Raw genomic sequence first — 15,254 nt, forward strand, 5'->3', positions numbered from 1 at the left:
TTCGACAAATTTGATTATATTTTCTCTTATTCACATGCAAAATATCAGTTGTAGTTCGAGTGACATACGTTATTAAGTTTGATTCTCACATCTCCGACGAACGGTCCACCGTTACAGGGATGAATTCCTTCGCAGTAACAGAGATATGCATACAAAGAATCTCTTTTACGCTATCTAAAGAGATTCAAAAAAGAATCCGATCCGTGAGTTATGTTGTGACATTTGATTTGAGGGTTCCCCTCGAATTATCTCTCAAGAACAAGAAAGGCCACCTCAAAAAATCCTTTCACACCTGAATAGACTATCTGATTACTAGGGATGAGAAATGAGTTTTTTACAAAGATATAAAAACATGACAGACATGACATGACATGCAAGAACTACGAAATACTTGCATTTCCATTAAGACAAAAATTACATTCTCTTAAGGTCCTGCTGTGTATTTTGTGGGATATTCAAAGGAATACTCACTGGGAATTGTTACCATGCAATCAAACCCTAACCACAGGAATATATTGTGCCCAGCTAAACTGTTTTGAGACAGCGCTGAAAAAAATTGTCTATAATTTGTGAATAGAGATAACGTAATATTTCACCATGATAACGATAGGCCTGACATTACTGCACTTAACTATAGAAAAACTGAAGAGCTAAGTTAGCAGCCGCAGGGTACAATCCCCGTACTCTCCTAACCTTGGCCTTTCAGATCCTGGTTCTTGGACAAGCAAATTTTTAACGAAGACGCTTTTTAAAAAAACATGTGAATTTGTTTTGATCCCAGTGAATTTTTTAATGTTTAACTTTAAAACAAGTCGGGAAACCGGAAGCTAGACGCTTCATGTATAAAAGGTTTTGTATATTTCTTCTGTAAAAAAATTTGAGTGTGCAACTACCCCATTAGTACATAGCACGTAATATACGCATATATTATGTGAAAATATCAACTTTCAAGTGACATTGACATTCAAAGTCTTGAATTTGCACAGAAGCGACAGATTTGACCTATTATAACTTTGTTAATAATAATCCGATTTTTACCAAATTTGGTAGGATCATGCTCTATGCTGTAGCTTAAATTTCGTTATTCTAGGATGAACTTAAGGGGTTTTTCCTGCCACTTACTAAAAATTATAATAATGTACTATTATTAACTTTATTTGAACAGATATCGGTATGGGAAGTATTTCGGAGCCTAGGCACCTAGTGGCAGATTCCTGTTTTTTTCAGATTTTTCGGTTGTGTAGTTTCTGAGAATGGGTCCATTAAAGAAATGATCATTTTCAACTCCCCGCACCCTCCACCTTTCCAACAAATGTCAAAACTAAGACTGGCTTCGAAAAGTACTAGAACTTTCATTTGATACCCCACATGACTATATTTGATGAAAAAAAAATGTACAACCCCCTTTTCCCTGTATGCCCCCCCCCTTAAATTCGAGGTAAAAGGATGTAATTCAGCGTATGCGTGAGCGTTCACAGTTCCCACCTTTCTACCAAATTTGGTGTCAATCGCTATAACCGTTTCCGAGAAAAATACATGTGACGGACAGACAGACAGTAAACCGATTTTATTAAGGTTTTGCTTTGTACAAAGTCGTCCGGATAGCTTAGTGGTTGGAGCACAAGACTGTCGTACGGAAAGTCGCGGTTCAAATCTAACTGGTGGCAGTGGAATTTGTATCGTGATTTGACGTCGGACCCCAGTCGACTCCGCTGTGAATGAGTACTTGAGTCAAATCAGGGTACTAATCTTGGGCGAGCGCAATGCTGACCACATTGCCTCTTATACGGTACTGTAATCCTGTAGTGTACCGTTACGGTTTTGAATGAAATGCTCTAACACACTTTGGATTGTTGCGCCAAAGATTATTATTATTATTTACACAAAACCTTAAAAAGTTATATCAATTATCCAGCAAAATTCTAGTTCCTAGACCTAACGAGAAAATTTCAATTTCCTTTTCCTCAAACCAATATTCAAGAACATGGGAGGGTTCCTATTCAAAAGATCTCCCATTCCAAATCTATTTTTCAGTGGTTATCAATGTCTCCGTAAGATGAAACTACATTTTTAATGCAGCAAAATCGCTAGAGTTCTCTTTGAAAAACTAATCCAAAAATACTATTTTCTTAATTCATTGGAACCGATTTCTACTCGCGTTACAAGGGTTTGCAACCAGAAATCCTCAGAATACCAAGAGAAGGAAATATAATGGCTGCGAAAGTCTACGAAACTCGGGGGCACGGCTCTTGCTCGGTATTGTCGGTGCGATGTTGCTGTATCGTTCCCTCATGATGAAATTGAAAGTCGTTCCCTCTATCTTGGTATGAATACTGTTCAGAGAACCGAGCAAATATTCCAACATTAGAGAATATAATCTCACGTGTATAAACCATACAAATACATTTTCCTGCTCTAACTCATAGACACTAATATACCTTTACCAGTCTTGCGAGGATGAGTGAATTGTGCGATTTAACTTAATTCAATAGGAAAAGGCGAGACAACAATCTGAACGAACATTCAAATAATATGAGTAGGCTCTTTTTCATTTTAATGCTAGAACCCCGAAGCATGTACTCGGATTAGGTATTCTCATGGCACTACTAGTTCCCTCTTGACAAATAGAAGAAAACATGGGAATGAGAGAAATCGAGAAGAACATAATAAAATAATAAACCATATCGCTAATATTTAATGAAATTATTCGATTATCTAAATACATACATGAACGTTCTTATTTTGAGGAACTGTTAATATATATTATACAGTAAATCCTCCTTTTCACTAATAGAAATCCCATTTTTAAAATGCATTCCACTATGAGCGAAAAGCAACAACTGTTGTGCGGAAACAGCTGATAGTATATTTGTTTTGTATGTGTTCGTATAGTACTCATATAAACGCCTGGAAGCAGTTAAATAATGTATCACTTGTAGAATAAAGATAAGTGGCATAGCTACGAATAAAAATAAATGCAATGTTCCTCATAAAATGAATATGATCAGAGATAATTATACTATAAATATATGCAAATATATTGAATACAATTGAAAGTGTTTTTAACGAAAGTCTCATACCAAAGTACACTCCTTCAGGTCTTTAACAGGGATTAGGTTCGAATAATTTTGAACTTAGACCTTGAAAGTCAAATCTTCAGATTGGCCCAGTGTTACTAAGATTCGTCAAGATGGCGCGATTATCAGTAACTATAGTAACAGGGACCTAACTCTGACCACAAACAAACACCAAAGCCGTAGACTTTTGTTTGAGAATCGAGGGAGGCGTTGCGGTCTCGTCCAGGGCAGACGGAACTCATTAGACGCTGCCTCACCTCTGCCCTGAGAGCAGTGTGACCGAAATAGTTACAAGATGACATTTGCTCCCTTATATCAAGTCAAAAACACAACATGTGTATGAATTATAACGAGGATAAAAACCGCCTTGCTCGCAGGGCAGAGGTGAGGGAGCGTCTGATGAGTTGCCTCTGCCCTGGACGAAACCGCAAGTCATATACCAAAGCCGTGTCGACACCAGCAGATGTTTGACTACTACGCTGATTCTGTTGTAATTTGCATTGGTGACAAACGTAAAAATGCAAGCGAATTGGTAGCGAATAACCAACAGCTGGGAAGCGCAGAGATTTTTTGTTAGATGAGATCTTTTCAAGCCTCATTCTAAATCTGAGAAACCCTCGCAAGGGCAAGTGGCGTGCACACCCGTCTCCTGGTCCTTCTCACATTGTCGAATAGCCCAGCCTATTACTTCACCCTTTTCGTTAAGTTTCCATGTCCACAATTTAACAGACCATAAAAAAAATCCTTCGAGCAACTTCAAAATTTTTGAAAAAGAATTTCGCCTGTAAATAGAGATAAGTCACCGTTCTCCACTTAGCTGCGTGCATGCTTGCGCATACGCTCTTGAAAAGGCTTAGTAGTGGACTATGTGCCCCCAAAACCTGAGTCAATCAGTCAGCCTTCTTATTACCAGCAATTTCAACTGCTTTAGTACTATCAGGTGACAGCTCTATCTCAACTGGCTTCATATGGACTGACCGTTTAGTTGTGAAAACACGAATTAACCATAGGAACCAATTTACATGATACGAGCTCTGCTGCAGATCTTTTTTCTGCTGCCAAAAAAATTTTTGGGTTACCCCACGTTCACAAGGAATTATCCCACCGGGAACTTGTGGAACTTGGCCAGTGACTGGGGTCTTTTACAAAGAGGAATCGTATTCTCGAATACGAAGAGAAATGTGGCTGCACGACCATGCGGCATCATATTCCTCTCTCATTGTTGGATAGCTCCTGCAAAAAAAGACCAAAAAAGATATTACTGGGTTCAAACACCCTCCCAGCACACCAGATCTCGCCCCGCGGAGTTCATGCGGCTTTTAAAGGTGAAAGTTTTGAAGCAATTGAATCGATTCAGTAGAATGTGGCAGCAGTCATGAAGAGAATTTCTACGATGAACTTTGAGCTCCATAGCTTATACGAACGTTCTACGAATTGCATAGAGAGAGAGGGGGGATGTATGCAGAAAACTAAATTCATAAATACTTTGTTGTCATGGACTTTATTATGAATGCATACATCCACTTGAAGTGCTGTGGTTGAAGATCCCAGGATCCTGCCTACCACACCAAAATATTCGTCTGCTTATACTAGTTAAACTTACATGCCCGATAATCTGGATGGCGTGTAGCTGTACCTTGAACATTTTTTATAAACTTAACTAAACGTGACTCCTTTTTGGAGAACAGTAAATCCATGTCGTCTGGCAAAGAAGTAGTAGTATCTTTGATATACAGCAATGCGCCCAAAGCGAATTAATTTTAGGATATCGGGTTACGAAATTATGCGGTTAGCATATAAAAAGAGGACTCCGTGGATTTGCCTCTCTACTAGACACTCCGTCCTAGGCTCATTATTACTACTATACTTCTAAGGCATTCAATGCGAAGATCATAAAAATAAAACATACTTTCACTAAAAAAGTAACAATAACAAGACTATAGCCGTGTTTCCATTAAGCACTCGCAACTTTCGCTAGCATCCAAAAGACGCGATGATCCACGCCTCGTTGGTGGGTCGTAGTGGTCGTTGCTGTCAATTTGACAGCTCTTCTACAAGTGAAATAAAAATGTTGATTGAAACTCGATGCTATGTGATTCCAGAAGGGACGGAATCAAAGAAATAATTATAATTTCAGAGGATTTCAATGCAGATTTCCCACTGCAATTAATTGAGTTCGCCAAAAACCTTTTGAACGTGTCACGACAGTTCAGCTAGCGGTAACATTTTGAATCAAAAAGCACAAATTCAAATGGAACGGTGACTATCAACAGCGCAACAACCGACATCCGGTCTAGGCCTTCCTTAGTATGAAACTGCTGACATCCCGGTTTTGCGTCGCTAATTCGATAACCCTAAAGTTGTCTGGCGTCCTGACCTAAGCCATCGCTCCAACTCAGGCAGGGTCTCCTCGTTTTCTTTTTCTATCATAGATATTTTCGGGCTGCATAATCCTAACCTATACGAATTAGGTGACCTGCCCACCACAACGTGTTGAGCCGGATTTTATCGTATCGCTCATAGATTTCATTGTTATAGAAGCTACGGAATCATTCATTTTCATGTAGCGATCAAAAACCAAGCGCAGATTTAATCGTCGTCTGTTATCGGCTGTGATTTTCGACCCTAGATAGAAGAAATTTTCAATGGTCTAAAAGTTCTAGTCTCCTATTTTTATGCTTCCCATTTAACCAGTGCGATCCGATGTTCTGGTTCTTTGATTTTTGATCTGCTTGATCTGGATGAAGGCAGTTCACAGGTCTCGGGTAGTTCTTCCAATGATGTCGATATCGACAGCGTAGACCACTAGTTGGGTGGATGAATAGGATAGTGCCTCTTTTATTAACATCTGCATCGCGGATCACTCTTTCCAAGGCCAGCATCTCTTATGTAGACCGTTGTTGCTGTTGAATTGTCTCGAGAGTGATCCTGCTGCTTTTATCTGGCCTCGTACATTGGTCAGAGTCAGCCTAGTCAATCTTATCAATTTCCCCGGGATACCGAATTCAAATCTGTAATTTGGAACTGTCACGTTACTATACCGCGTACCTCTCGCAGTAAACTAAAGATTATGCAAACATAAATGAAGATATTTAAACAAACTTTTAACGTCATGTCAACAATAATACACTGTATAAAATACAGTCATATAATTTGGCCCAATTGGAAATGAAACGAAGCGGAAATTCACATATCAATTGATACTATTAGGTTGTTCCACATGAAATCGCCGATTTGGCAATCAAGTGAAGTTAATTGCAATTTTACTGTACCAAACCACCACCAGTTGGCGTTGTTGGTGTCAGATAATAAAGTATAAATACTTCTACATTTAATCAAGGAGTCATTTCAGTTTTGACTATCGTTGTGATAACAGTGAATAAAAAGTATGAGTTCAAACTCGGTCGTGAAGTAGCGGAGGCGACCAGGAACATTAGCAGCGCATTTGGAGCTGATACGGTAAGCGAAAGAACCACTCGGCGGTGGTTCGACAAATTCCGATCAGGCGACGTAAATCTTCAAAGTGAACGATGTAGACATCCAGGACCATTGATTGACAACGTCGGAGCTGCGTCCGCTGGTCGAATCCGACACACGTCAGTCTGTGAGAGACATTGCAGAGAAACTGGGCGTACACTATTCGACAGTTTGCCGGCACTTGCAACAACTTGGAAAGGTGAAAATGCTCGCTCGGTTCCGCATGCCCTTACGGAGCAAACCATGGCGCTTCGAATGGAAATTTGCAGAAGCGATCCCTTTTTTGCACAGAATAGTGACATGTGATGAAAAGTGGATATTATACGAGAATCGTCGCCGACCAGCACAATGGCTAAATGCTGATGAGCCACCGAAGCATATGCCGAAACCGAGCCTCCATCCGAAAATGGTAATGGTGACTGTTTGGTGGTCTACAACTGGAATTATCCACTATTCTCTTTTGGCACCTGGAGAAACGATAAATGCACAGAAATACTGTGCACCAAAAATTAAGTATTCAATGGCCGAGATTAGTCAACAGGGATGGTGTGATACTCCTTCACGACAATGCACGACCTCATGTATCCAGAACAACGGTTCAAAAGTTGAACGAATTGCAGTATGAGACTCTGCCTCATCCCCCATATTCACCGGACAAGTCGCCAACCGACGACCACTTTTTTAAGCATTTGGATCATTTTTTGGCGGAAAAACGATTTTGGAATAAAGAGGCCGTCAAAATTGCCTTCGACGAGTTCATCAACATCCGAAAATTGGATTTCTGCGAAACTGGAATACATGCTCTCGTATCCCGCTGGAAGAAGTGTTTTGAATTGACTGGTGCCTATTTTAGGCCTATTAATTAGATAAATTTTTGTAAGCTTTAGAGTCGTTTCAAATTTTAGCACCGAATCGGTCATTTCATGTGCAACAACCTAATATATTCGTATTCTTATAAATCTGTATAAAGTATTTAATCAACTTTCAAACTATTTTGGGAATAAATAAATGAGAATAGAAACTTAACACCCAAGTAAGGGAAATATAAATAAGACTTAAATTTCTTTTAACAAACGTGGAGAAATGAGACATTACCACCACGCGTCTTGCATATTACATGATCATCGACTAGAAATTGTCATTTATCATGATAAAAGTTCATCACTCCATTTTTGTCAATCAAACCCATTTCCCAAGCAATGAAGGGAAGAAAATATTCGAAAGTTTATTAATCGAAAGAAATACGTATGCCCTTTTGCAATAACGATGCAAGCCAAGTAGACAAACTGGATTTCGGGCCATTCTATACCAAACGTACATGTATATAGAGTGGCAACATTACAAAAGACTCACGGCCAAAGTACGAGGTCATCTAGAAAAGGAAAAACAACCAAATAACGACAAACAACAACAAAGGGTTACTGACCTGATAATTCACTTACATATGACTCCGTCGTCGTTACCTTTTCCACTCACTTCATGTGTCCAAAGCAGAAAGGATATGAAGCAGGGATGAATACGGCAGTCGAACTCATATGACTAAAGCGCGTATATTGCAAAGGCAAGATAAACGACAGCGACAAGTACCCTATTGTAGCTCAGTCATTTATGTACTCGTATTCCACAATACCCTTCAATATCCCTTAGTTATTACCCTCGAATTACAACTTCAACACATACAGTCTTGATAAAAATAAATGGAGTGTAATCTTTTGTCTGATATTTGCGCGATAGGAAAAAAAGAAAACGTTTGTTCATAAATTGATAATAATTTCCAACGTTTATTCCTAAAATAATTTGAAATTCTGGCTCCTTCTGGTTGTGTTGCAATCTCCCTTGGTTTCAATTACTAATTATTAATTAAATCAATTCAAAGCATTAAAAAGTGTTGCTCAAAATTTTGCAACATTGCTTCAAGAATAAAATGGTTTATATTTTGCTCAAGGACTGCGATTTTAGAATACAGAGAACTTCACGTAAATAAAACCAATCCATTGGACTGACACACATATAATCATTCCGCAGACGGAAAAAATATTGAGCTGCAAAAATTTAATAAAAAATAAATAATGGAAACCCTGAACCAAGCATTTCTCGGCAGAGTACGAAGCGTAGTGATGCACTGTTGCCAATGTTAACAAGGACACACTCAACTCGGACGAGCCTCTCAACAGGTCACAACCATGCGAACTACCTGCACGACTTAATTCTGAGGTTCATTCATGATGGAAATTGGATATATGAACCGTGACTCAAAAGATAACGAGCCCACATGAAACAGTATATAATCATAAAATCCTTCGTAAAAGCAAATTCATTCACCTGATTTTGGATAAAAAAAACGATCGTAAATATTAAAGGAAGAGAAAAAACTGAACAGGATCAATTCAACAACAACAGAAAATATACTGGATGTATTCGGAATATTGAATAAGTAATAATAATGAAGCTTTTAGATGCGATAGGCGAAGTGAAGCCAATGCTTTTCCATAAATGAATGGAAAGAGAAAGAAAAATCCTGGACTCCATAAAGAAATTGTTCTGAATAGAGTATTACCAACATAAGAGCTCTCTGACGGAATAAGTAACAACCATAATAGTGCCTAGAGGCCTAATAAGGCCTAGACCGGATACCGGTTGTTGCGCCGTTGATGGTGATGATAATAGTGCTCGAGAGAAGGAAGGTCTCCATCTTATGGAGATCATCAAGCCTTTGTCTCAACACATCTCAAGATTTAAGTAGAAAAACATTGCGCTGACACCTTAATTTCAACTATATTTTATTGATCATATAAGATCTTCTACAACGTTTGTTAAACTATATGCGAGGGAAAATTATGACAACAAAACAGTAGCAGTTGCCAATCAAGTTCCCTTTTCGATCCGGAAGGTATAATTTTAAAGTAACTTCAAACCACGATCTTTCTGCCACAATACTACACCTCTAAAGTCTTTTTCATTAGAAATGGAGGACTTCCGATAACAATATTGAGTAGGAGACAATCAGCTTATGAAATAATCCAGGGGAAGGCGGATCCACTTCGAAATAATCAGCCAGAAAATGTTTCTTCAGCAAATTAAACAGAGTTTTTATCAGATAATCATCATAAGCACTTATTAAGGACAAAGGACTAACACAGCATTCTAAGGAATTAGGCCTCCGTAGAAATTGTTATACTTTTTTTTATTTCGCTGAAAAAATGCTCTAATATTTAAAAAAGAGCGCAGAAATTCTTATCGAAGCTAACAGGATAAAAGTTAGCTGGCAATGGTAAGAATAGATGTTCATAATATTATATTATATATGTATAATATTAGTTTTTAGAGATGTCTTGGCTACCATCATGGACAATAGGACTTCAAAAGACTAGACAAGAAGGAACAGGGACTATATTTTTTTTAAGAATTGCGGGGTCCTAAGTCTAACATTTTGAAAGTTCGAGTGCTAAGCTCTGAACGAAAAAGAGGGACTATGTTGCTCCCCATTTGGTCCAGTCCGACATCCAAGTCGATGCGGACTTAGGACCCCGCAATTCTTTAAAAAAAAATATGTTTAGTTCTTGCCAAGCTTTGGTCCAAAGTATGGGCGGATTTACGTTCAATATAATTCGTGGTCATATTGCGTTCTGCGAATTATATAAAGGAGCACTTAACATCTGCGTGCCGTTTCGATCACGCTGCTTCCAGTGCAGAGGTGAGGCAGTGTCTGGCGATTTGTCTCTGCTCTGATAAGAAACCGTAAAGCCGTCATCGCGTAACGTTTCGAGGGGCTATATATTCGCTGTGGCCACCCGGGATACAAGGGGGTGGAATGCCAAACAAATGCAAATGGGGCAAAAAACTGAATCTGAATGATACTATTATTAATATCGGTATGGAGGATATTTCGGAGCTTAGGCACCATATAGTTTAATTGTCAGATTTTTTCGGTTTGGTAATTTCTGAAAATGGATCTGTTAAAGGAATAATCACTTTCGACCCCCGCAATTCCCACCTTTCCAACAAATGTCAAAATTAAGACCGGATTCGGAGACCTTTCATTTGATACCCCACATGACAATATTTGATGAAAAAAAAATTACACACCCCTTTTGCATGTATGAGAACTTTCCACCCCACATTTCCATTTCCACATTTTTTTCAATTTTTTTTTTGGTTGGATAGTTTCTGAGAACCAATTCTCGAAGTAATGGACGGGTTTCGGAGTCGGAATATTTCTTGACGGAAAATTGTGCACCCCTCTTTTATCCCTTGGGTACAATGCGAAATAATGTAATTCACTTCATGCTTTGTTCACAGTTCCAACCTTTCCACCAAATATCGTGTCAATAGGTGTATCGTTTCGGAGGGAAGTGCATGTGACAGATAGGCAGTGAACCGATTTTAATAAGATTGTTTTCCACAAAATATTAGAAACGGAAATGGAAACAACTCAAAACCAAATATGCCAGCGGATGCCGAGTTATACAAAAATTCTGATCGAAAAACATCGAGTTTTTTACTGTAACCGAGGTGTGGACTCCAGATCGCCACTGTGGTTTAGCCACTTGCGCGCATTTCACCTACCTCGTCTGAAAGCAAACCACTTTGCAAAAAATTAAGTTGATACCATTTGCTTGCGGAATCTGCTAAAAGTGAGAAGAAAATGTGAATTCTCCTCGAAAGCATTTGAGCCTATTGACATGAATAGAAAATTCAAATCAATGACATATAAGATGGTTCTGAGTGTTGGCGGACTATAAAAGTCAATGAATAGCGCCCCATGGTAGTCCAACGCAACATGGACTTGTGGCGTAACACCCCTTGACCACATACGAAATGAGGATATCCGTGACCCAAATGAGGTTGCACCGATCGTGGAAAAATTGCAAAAGAGGCGTTTTCGATGGTATGATCACTTAATTCGCGCTAAGGAGAATACACTTGGCGAGATTCGTCTGATCATTGAAGTAGATGATAAGCGATCAAAATGCCGGCTAAAACAAACGTGGCTTTGAAAGCTTAGGGACTGCATCCAGATCAGACTTTTGATAGAACAAAATGGCGTAGCAGACCACGACGAGCCGAACCCGCTTGTGAACGGGACAAAGGCTAAAAAAAGAAGAAATCAATGACGTATAACTATCCTTTGGAATCTGAACCCTATTGTTGAACCCAGTAAAAACCATGAAATCTACGAAAAGGTTTAGCCTTGGCCAAAAGTATTAGGTCATTTTTTATTATTATAAAATATTGAAAAGCACAAATTACTTTTCCAACGCAAGTTGTAAAGTGAAATGGAGCTTTTGTTGGACACGCCGGTCCGGTCTCCAGATGTGTACCTCATGGAACACCTTAAGAGCATTCTAAAGCACAATGTGAAGCATTGCTTCTAAAACAGTACTTACAATTGCTTTATTCCAAGAGAGGAACGCCATACGTGCGAATCAATATGGGAAAAGATGATACGTATGCCGCAAAGAATAACTGCCTTAACAAACGCCAAGGGCGGACCAAGTGAATATTAATATTGTATGGAATATATAACAGTTAGGCTGAAAAGTTCGTAGGCTAACACACAGATGGCGCTACCAGCCTTAAATCCATATGATTTTTAGCTAACCCTAGCCTTCAAAAGATACGTGTACAAATTTGACAGCGTGTGTGTTAATAAAGCATTGCTTTTCGGCGAGAAAAATACTGTTGAATCCAAAGCTTGGCTCATTCGGACTGTCCAATAGGAAAGTCAACCGTTGAGTAGTGGTTTGCTAAGTTGAAATGAAGCGAGATGAGCATCAAGAACAATGTACGCATTGGAGGCCCCAAATAAGCTGTTACCAGCGAAAGTATCAAAAAAGTACTCAAAACAATTTTGGATGACCGCAAAGTGAAATTGATCGAAATAACTAAGGCTCCAAAGATATCAAAGGAACATGTTGGACATATCATGCATGAATGTTGGTTGGGGTGTTCATAATGGGTGTCGCGCAAGCTCACAGTCGACCAAAACTAACGAGTTGACGATTCTGAGCAGTATTTGAAGTTCTTCCTCCATAAAAAACCCGAATTTATGCGTCGATATGTGACAATGGACAAAACATGATTCTATTATTTCACGCCAGAATCAAAACGATCATCATCTGAGTGGACTGGAGTGCAAAAAACACAACGGTCGGCTTGCAAGTCTATGGCATCAGTATAGAAAAAACGACAACAGTGACTATTATGAAATCGTGGAAAAACGTCTGATTTGAACAAAAAGAAAGTGCTGTTTTATCAAGGCAATGGACCGTGTCACAAATCAATGAAAACAATGCACAAATTTGCATTAATTGGGCTTCGAATTGCTTCTGCATCCACTGTACTCTCTAGATCTGACCACTAGCGAATTTTCCTATTCTTAGACTTGAAGAGAATGCTCGCTGGAAAGAAATTTTGCGCCGATGAAAATGTAATTGCCGAAACTGAGGCCTATTATGAGGTTAAAGGCGAATCGAAAATGGTATCGAAACATTGTATGATCGCTGCAATCGTTGTATTGCCCTCGAAGGCAACTACATTGAATAGTAAAATCAAATTTGATCAAAAAAATATTTTTTTTCTATGTAAGCCTGCGAACTTTCAGCCCAACTGTTAATGTAATCTTTTAAACCACAAGAATGGTTTCAATTTATACGCCGGACATAAAACCGAGAAAAAGTACAGGATGTCTAATACTTTTGGCCAAGAATCAAGCATAGGTCAAAAATTCGACGGTGAGTACAGTCGTATTCGAAATAATAAGAACAACCGAAGTAACACGTGAATATGTTTTAAAAAATATATTTAGGACTATTTTACAACAACAATTCTTATTATGATAGAGGCACACATATTGGCAGACAGAAGAAAATCAGCTATAGGGAGGACAAAATGATCGCAGGGATTGTTGAACGGTGCCCTTTTATCACATCTATGCAGATAAAATCTGTACGAAACCTGCCAGTTACTACTTCAAGCATAACAAAGCGCATATTATCGGTAAACTTAAACGCGAGAGCCCCAAGAAAAATACCATTGTTCAAACGACGGCTTCAGTTTGCCAAAAAATTTATAAACGAATCCAATAACAATTGGCGGAATATAACATATTGTGGTCGGATGAGGCGAAAATTGTGCAATTTGATACCAGCAAAGAAAAACCTCATCGGCAACATGACTGCGCCCTATTATGTTAGGCAAATATTGTAGGCCGTTATGTTACCTCACACTGAAGAGGAAATACTATTGCACTGGGTCTTCCAGCAGGATAATGATCCGAAGCACACATCCAAAAAAGCAAAAGGTTGGTTTCGAGCCCATACCATTAAGGTCATGAAGCGGCCAGCGCAATCACTGGACCTTAATCCTATAAGACATGTTTGGATAGATGTGAAGAAAGGAATTAGGGACGCAAAGCGAAAAAATAGTTAAGAGTTTTGGCAAACTGTAAAAAATACTTGGAAAAAATTGTGAAACAAATAGTTTTCTTATAGGAACATATTCGGATTTACTAACATACTTTTCTCTATTTATTCTTATTTTTTCGAACAGGCGTCTTCGGATTTAAAGTAGCATTGTTTCCCGATGAAAAAATGGAGATACATTTCAGCATGACTTTTTCCATTTTTTGTACGCTTAATACAGGGTGCGGCAGCATAACTTCCTTTTTTAAAATGCGCGCCACTCAGTTAGTTGATGTCATAGCGGAGCGCTAGTGGTCTCGTTCAAGAGGGGATACTGTAAAGTTTTGTCCCGACACGGTTCAGTCGCCGTCATGCGTTGGAATAGTGAGGAGCGTGCCTTTGCCGTTGAGGTTTACTTTTCAAGCGGATGTTCGGTTATTGCAACACAGCGTGCATTTCGGAATCGCTTTAATTTAGCCCCGTTGGCTCCCGTCCCAGACCGCAAATCAATTGTTACATGGGTCACTACATTCAGACAAACTGCAAGTGCGACAAAAGGAAGAACTGGAGTCCCTCGGCCCGTTAGATCACCTGAGAACATTGAAGCAGTGAGAGCGTCAATGTTGCGATCGCCACAGCGTTCTGCGCGCAAACATGCATCTGCCCTTGGACTATCCGATCGTTCTGTGAGAAGAATTCTTCGTGATGATCTTCATTTTCATCCCTATAAGATGGCGATAGTGCAGGAACTTTCAGAACGTGACTTCAATTCTCGGATGAACGCGTGTGAGCTTCTTCTTGATGTCGTTCCCGAGGGTGCTATAGTTTTTTTTTAGCGATGAAGCCCATTTTCATTTGTGTGGGTCGATTAACAAACAAAACATGCGCTACTGGGCTGACACCAACCCTCGAGAATTGCATCAAAAGCCTTTGCATTCACCCAAAGTCACAGTGTGGTGTGCAATTTCCTCAGCTGGAATTATTGGTCCCTGGTTTTTTGAGGAAAATGAGGTTACAGTGACAGTGAATTCGGACCGATATGTAAACATGCTACAGAATTTTTTTCCCACGGCTAGAAAATTTGGATTTGGGGGACACTTGGTTCCAACAAGACGGTGCAACAGCACACACTTCAAGAGTATCGATGGCTGTTTTGAGGGAACACTTTCCAGAGCGCCTTATCTCAATTAGAGGCGATTTGGAATGGCCTTGTGATTTTTTTTTCTATGGGGTTTTTTGGATTCCCGTGTTTATGTGAACCGTCCAAGAACCCTACAAGATTTGAAGACCAATATCC

General features: G+C 39.2%; 1 protein-coding gene across 4 annotated transcripts in view; it reads right to left on the reverse strand.

Annotated features, from left to right (window-relative positions):
- Positions 1-15,254, reverse strand: part of LOC119658923 (E3 ubiquitin-protein ligase TRIP12) — a 61,101-nt gene that overhangs the window by 33,934 nt on the left and 11,913 nt on the right. The window lies entirely within an intron of this gene.

The sequence above is a fragment of the Hermetia illucens genome, chromosome 6, assembly GCF_905115235.1.
Source record: "Hermetia illucens chromosome 6, iHerIll2.2.curated.20191125, whole genome shotgun sequence".
Taxonomy (NCBI): Eukaryota; Metazoa; Arthropoda; class Insecta; order Diptera; family Stratiomyidae; genus Hermetia; species Hermetia illucens.